Source organism: Artibeus jamaicensis, unplaced genomic scaffold (genome assembly GCF_021234435.1).
Source record: "Artibeus jamaicensis isolate MK-2021 breed Jamaican fruit bat unplaced genomic scaffold, CSHL_Jam_final contig_1132, whole genome shotgun sequence".
Classification (NCBI taxonomy): domain Eukaryota; kingdom Metazoa; phylum Chordata; class Mammalia; order Chiroptera; family Phyllostomidae; genus Artibeus; species Artibeus jamaicensis.
This window is the reverse complement of record NW_026521221.1, coordinates 9,301,744-9,308,528: the sequence shown is the minus strand read 5'-3', so window position 1 is coordinate 9,308,528 and position 6,785 is coordinate 9,301,744.

The window sequence follows — 6,785 nt, the reverse complement described above, 5'->3', positions numbered from 1 at the left end:
CCACCCCCCTTGTCCTAGGCCCTTCCCTTCCCCAGCTCAATTTCCTGGTGCCCTCCAATAGCCATCTCAACCCCTCTGATGCCTTCCCTGACCTCTTGCAATTGGTCCTTCCCCTGCACCCATGGCCTCCCAGGCCCCTGCCTGCCCCACCTTACTCCTGAAGGTGTAGTTGCTCCTTCTCTCTTCTCTTTCCTGCCTGCTTGGAGGTGATTGTAGCTCCATTAGAACACTGTCCATCTTGGGAAGGGATAATAAAGATGTATTTGATTGCTCACTGGTGTTCTGTCTTCTGTACTCGCAAAGTACTTATCACTACCAGCCTGTCCTCTGGGCTGCCTGCCATACAGCTGGGCCCTCCCTGCCCTTGTCTTCTTTTTCTTCCGTTAAGGGACCATGCAAAAAATAAGCCCAACATGATTCCTCTTAATCAACCTCTCCGGAATCAAGGATCACATGTCTTGACTAAAATTATTAGCCTGGAACTTCTGCCAAGATGGAGGCATAGGTGGATATGCCGTGCCTTCTCACACAACCAAATTTAGAGACAACTTAATATTAGTAACAGAAAACACAGCCAGAACACAGAAAATTGAACTTTTCGGAAGTCTGTTAACAACAAATTCTTCAGCCTGACCGGTAAGGGGCGAAACCAGCAGCTGGTGGAGCGAGGTTGCACAGGAGGACTCGGTCAGACGGACTCAGGCGCACGGAATCCAGGCGCAGGGTTGGACCTAGTGAGCGACCCAGCGAGCAACCAAGCGAGCGACCGCGGGGAAACAGTGAGGGAGCAGGGCTGCGGGTTGACTGTGGTCCCGCATTTGTGCGTGGATAGACAAGCGAGGGAGTGGGCGAGGGAGTGGGCGATTGGACCAGCCACGGCAAGCGGGTTCCCACGGCAAGCGGCAGCGGAGGGTGCCGCCATTTCCCTGCTCTGACCCCACCTCCAAATACAGCGTCATAACCCAGCGACTCTGAGTGGCCCAGCCCAGGTGAACCACCTAAGGCTTTGCTCCTCACCCAGCCGTGTGAAACAGCAGAGGGTGCCGCCATTTCCCCGCTCTGACCACGCCCCCACATAAGCGTCACAACCCAGCGACCTGGGAGTCCAAGGCTCCACTCCTCATACTTAAAGAGCCCGAACAGACCAAAAATGGCTCAAGAAGATCTCAAAGCCCCAGAGCCTATAAATCTAAGCGATGAAGAAATAGCAAAACTCTCAGACGAACAGTTTAAAACACTGGTCATCAGGATCCTCACAGAACTGGTTGATTATAGCCACAAATTAGACAAATATATGAAGGCAAAACCAATTGAAATGAATGGAATTGCACAGGACACCAATAGCGATGAAAAGGAAACTGGGACTCAAATCAATGGAGTGGACCAGAAGAAAGCAAATAATGGCCAAACAGAAAAGAGTGAAGAAGCAAGAATTCAAAGAAATGAGGAGAGTCTTAGGAACCTCCAGGACATCTTTAAATGCTCCAACATCCGAATTATAGGGGTACCAGAAGGGGGAAAGGAACAGCCACCAGTGGAAAACTTATTTGACCAAATAATAAAGGAGAATTTCCCCAATCTGGCAAAGGAAATAGACTTCCAGGAAATCCAGGAAGCTCAGAGAGTCCCAAAGAAGTTGGACCCAAGAAGGAACACACCAAGGCACATCATCATTACATTAGCCAAGATTAAAATGAAGGAGAGAATCCTAGAAGCAGCAAGAGCTAAGGGGACAGTCACCTACAAAGGACTTCCCATCAGACTGTCAGCTGATTTCTCAAAAGAGACCTTACAGGCAAGAAGGGGCTGGAAAGAGGTATTCCAAGTCATGAAATCTAAAGACCAACAACCAAGATTGCTCTATCCAGCAAAACTTTCATTTAGAATGGGAGGGCAGATAAAGTGCTTCTCAGATAAGATCAAATTCAAGGAGTTCATCATCACCAAGCCCTTATTATATGAAATGTTAAAGGGACTTATCTAAGAAAAAGAAGTTAAAAAAACATGAACAGTGAAAGGACAGCAAACTCACAGTTATTCAGAACCACACCTAAAACAAAAGCAAACTAAGAGGACAGCTAGATCAGGAGTGGAAACATAGAAATGAAGATCTCAAGGAGGGTTAGCAACAGGGGAGTGGGAGAAGGAGAAGGGGGGAGAAGGTACAGAAAATAAGTAGCATAGACAGTAGATAGAAAATAGATGGGGGAGGCAAGAATAGTATGGGAAATATAGAATCTAAAGAACTTGAGACACATGGTCATAAACTAAAGGGGGGGTAATGGGGATGGGGAGGTAGGGTGGAAGGGAATGAAGGGGGGAATAGAACAACTGTAATGGCATAATCAATAAAAAAATAAATTTAAAAAAAAAGAAAAAAACATTATTAGCCTGTAGGCAGAGGCTAGAGGTAGATCTGGGGAGGTCCGTGACGGCAGTGCTATGGGAACTGGACAGAAGCTGCCCAGAAGGGCTTCTCTGCTACTGGACTGAGAACATGGGGACAGCTGGGCAGGGTCCACTCAGGGCGGCCCCCGGATAACTGGGAAGCACTTGGTAGCTGGAGTGCAACAAAGCAAGTCGTAATCTCTTTGCTGGTGGGAGGTCTCGCTTTCAATTTGTAAAAAATAGAATATCTGTGAAGCGCGGTCAGAGGACAATAAAACGAGGTATGCCTGTATGTGGAACCTGAAAAAGCTGAACTCGTGGAAACAGAAGTGTGGGTGGTTACCAGGCACTGGGGATGGGAGACATGGGGAGATGCTGGTTAAAAGATACAATCTTCTAGTTCCTTAGAAGAGTAAGTTCTGGAGATCTGGTGTACAGCATTGGTACTGTCCACATACCAGCTAACAATACTGTATTATATATGTACTTCAAAGTTACTAAGATAGCAGATCTTAAATGTTTTCATCCCCAAAAAGAAATAATTATGTAACATGACAGGAGTGTAACTAACGGTGGTCATCAAATTTCTGTGAGTGTATCCGATGAACATGTTGTATACCTAAAATTCACACAATCCCATGTGTCAGTTGTAACTCAATAAAAATAAAGCGATCGTTACAGATTGACACCTCTCCATCATGGAAAATAGAGGCCACCCAGAGACGCAGAGAGGAGCTCATGCACCTGTGGCTTCTCGGGCACGGCTTCTTCCTCCTCTCTTCACTGGCTCAGTGACTGTAAGTTCACTTGGCTCCTCTCACCACCCTTGTCCCCTCCTCCTACTCCCTTCCATTTTGGATTTATTTTGTGTTCACAGGCTGCTTTGGGCGGGAGGGCAGGTACCTGCACACCCACACTCCACCCTGTGTGCAGCTGTACCTGTCCCCATTAAGTGTCATGGGCATTTCTATAGGGATCTGTCACTGTTTTGTCAGTGCTGCATTGCAGGTGGCTCCCTGCCTGACCTCGGAAGACCTGGAGCCTGGGCTGGCTCCTACCGAAATCTGAAATCTGAAGTCTTGCTCTTTTTACAGAGTGGGGGTCCTCCTGCCTGGTGGTGCAAAGCTCCTTGGCTATGTCACTCATGCCACTGTGGGCCAGCTTTCTACTGGGCTCCCAGGGGCATTGGATATTAGCCATCTCTGCCTCCCAGGTGGCCTTCCAAATATTTCCTCTCCCCAGCTGAAAAGTGGCTTTAAAAATGTACTCTTTTGTGTTTTCTTCTTTTCTTTTTTCATGTAGGCAAGCCTGGCTGGCCTCACTCCACCTCCCTCCCAGAGGGAAGAGCTAGATAATCTCAGCGCTCCCTTCCAGCTCTGACATTAGGGTTCATGCCCACTGCCACTGAGCATCTTGCGTTTAGGTTCTGAGCAACTGTTTCATTGCCCTCACCCTACCCCACACCTCAAAACAAACCCATGGTGCCACCGCCCCAGTCAGTCATGCCCACAAACTGGCAAAAGAAATTTGCAGGCTGTGGAGCGAGGAGGCACAAACCAGGCCAGTGCTCTTGTCAGACGATTGCTGGTCTTTCCATCCCCTGTGGCATTCACAGAGACCTTGTATTCATATCTCTTTGGCTGGTAGTTCTGGGATCTCTCTGCCATTCAGTGTACAATGACAAAGCAAAGAGCTCTTGACAGAGTTCAGGCTCCTTCATGGTACAATGTGACCCTGGCTCCCTCATTGCAAAATGATAACAACAATAATAGCAGTGCCTGCCCTTCCTTCCCTCAGAGGGTTGCGGTGAGGATCCAGTGAGAAAGAGTGTCTTGAAGAGCTTTGTAAATGGTGAAGTGCACTCATGTGCAGAAGTCCTCTGAGCAGTTTAATCACCTCTCCTGGGTCACTGCCTCCGCTTCAGGGACTGGGAAGAGGAAGGAGGCAAAGAACCCACCTGGATCTTCCAATTCTGGCTTCCCTCCGCAGTTATCTGTGGGGAACCTCCCCACCCTGTCCTCAGAACTGGGCACCCGTGGAGCCAAGGACCCTGATTCTACAGACAAAGAAGGTGGAACTGGCCTAATGGCATACCAGGAATTCACAGCAGGACGAGGATTAGTGTTTTAGCCTCTGTGTTTTGTAACGGTCTGGAGGCTTCCCACCCCCACCTGCCAGAGCTAGCCTGCCTCAGGGGTGACAGTGCCTCCACACATTCCTCCTTGAGTGTCCATGGATCTGCTCTGTGCTCCTTCCCTGTGAATCACAGCCTTGCTCCTGTTCAGTCAGAAAGCTACTCATCAACTCTGCTCAGCTTCTCTTCTGCCTCCCTGATTCTGGACTGAGGCAGCTCTGATCAGAGAGACAAGCTGCTCTGATCAGAGCTGCCTCAGTCCCCCAGCACGCCCCCTCCCACTAATGGTTTGTAGGGATCAAATGACAGGCTGAACCTGTAAGTCGGCTCATTAGCCCCAAGCTGTGAAATAGGCACCTCTCCAGACCTGCCCGTCCTAGCCGTGCTCACTTCCTGTCTCCCCTCACAGTTAAACTCACCTGCCCATGTCTCTTTCTCTTTTCCATCTCAGCTAGCAGACAATGGGTTTGGACCTTTACCTATTTGTTCACGCATGGGTCAATTTTGAATTCATTCCCTCCATCAGTCAACAAATAGGAACTGGAACACCAGCCATGCTTCAGGTACTGCACTGAGCACTGCCATGGAGCTCTGGAGTTTGACTGTCTTTGTCCAAATCTGGCTCCACCAGTTCTTAGTGGGTGGCTTGGGAAAACTACTTAATGTCTTTAAGTCTTGACTTCCTCATTTGTAATATAGGAGCAATAATAGTACCTCACTCATGGGGATGGTGTGAAGATTAGGTGAGATAATGCACATAAATAACTAAAACAGTGTCTGGAAGGTGAAGGCTCTTACTAGTTCTACTGTTAGCCACTGTCATTATTAAGTACTGGGGGTATGTCAATAAGCCACAGGCCATGCCATTTAGTAGGAATGGGGGAAAATAGGTAAGTATTTACAACGTGGAGTATGCGTAAGCCGATAGGGGGAACCACACAAAAGGGGGAACCCCAAAAGCCTGGTGTGGAAGAGAGAGTCAGGAAGACTTTCCCAGGGGCAATGCTTGATCCTGGATACAAAAAAGTAGGCAAGCGAGAAGAGAACATTTCAAAGAGAGAGACCAACCCAGGTGAGAATGCAGAGGTGCAGGAGAGCAGGTCTCCATCCCATAACAAACAGGGTTTGCCTGCCCAGACTCCAGGTGGGCAGGGAAAGATCCTAAAAGGCTTTGGCACTGATGTTGACAAGTATGACTTTACCCAGCTGTTGGATCTTAAGCAGCCTGGCTGAACTGGCACTTCAGAAAAACCACTTTGGCAGCTCATTTGGGAAAAGGATGGGTGGGGGGCTTGTTAGGAGCTGTTGCCCAGGCAAGGGGGAGCGTCAGTGAAGGCAGGGCCAAGGGCATGGAGAGGAAGGGCCAGTTTTAGGAGAGATTTGGGAGTTGGACTGGACAGCGCTCAGTGACTGATGGGCTAAGGGAAGTTAGGAAGATGGAAAAGAATGAGGTGGTACCCAGGTTTCTCCTAGAGTGACTGTGGGCACCTCCTAGAGATGGGCGCTATCCTCACTCACCAAAACCAGAGATGCAGGGAGAAGAAGAGAGGGAAGCAGTTTCATTTTGGATTGAATGTGGGTGAAAGTGTGTTAGGTAGTGAACTCTATTAATGCACATGTATAAACATATTTTAAAATATGATTGAGGATGGAGACAGTCAAAAATACAGGAGAGAAGATAGAAGCCGGTGACTGAAGATCCTGAGAAGAGAGAACAAGGAACCCAGAAAGCAAGGGGACACAGGGAGAAGTGTCCCACAGGAGGGAAAGAGGGTGGACGTGGGCGCAGCGTGCTTCACAATGTCCCACCCAGTCCCTATGAAGAGCCCTCCTCCCTTTTGTCTCTCTTCTCCCATCCATTCTTTTCTTCCTTACACGTTCACTCCAATGACTTGTATTTTTGTTACTAGAATCAAGGTTACTCACTGGCATTTCCACTCTTTCACCTGTTTCCAAAACTTCCTTGAATCTTCCCAAATTTCCTTCCTCTATTGCTTTTATTTGAAAGTCACCTGGGACCTGGCAGGTCTCCCCCAAGACAATACTTCTGCTAAAAAACAAGTACCAAACAAATCATATCAAAGTCATCCAGAATGGGCTCTGTTGTGTTTTATGTCTTGGAAGTGACTCTTCAGGATTAAAGAGAGGGTCAGGTGCCAAGTGCTAGGCTTGGGTTCCTGATACTCCTTCTTGCAAGAGTGCAGCCTTTCTCCATAACCCTAGAATCCCTATCAGCTTACCTCTCCCACCTGGCTCCTGCACC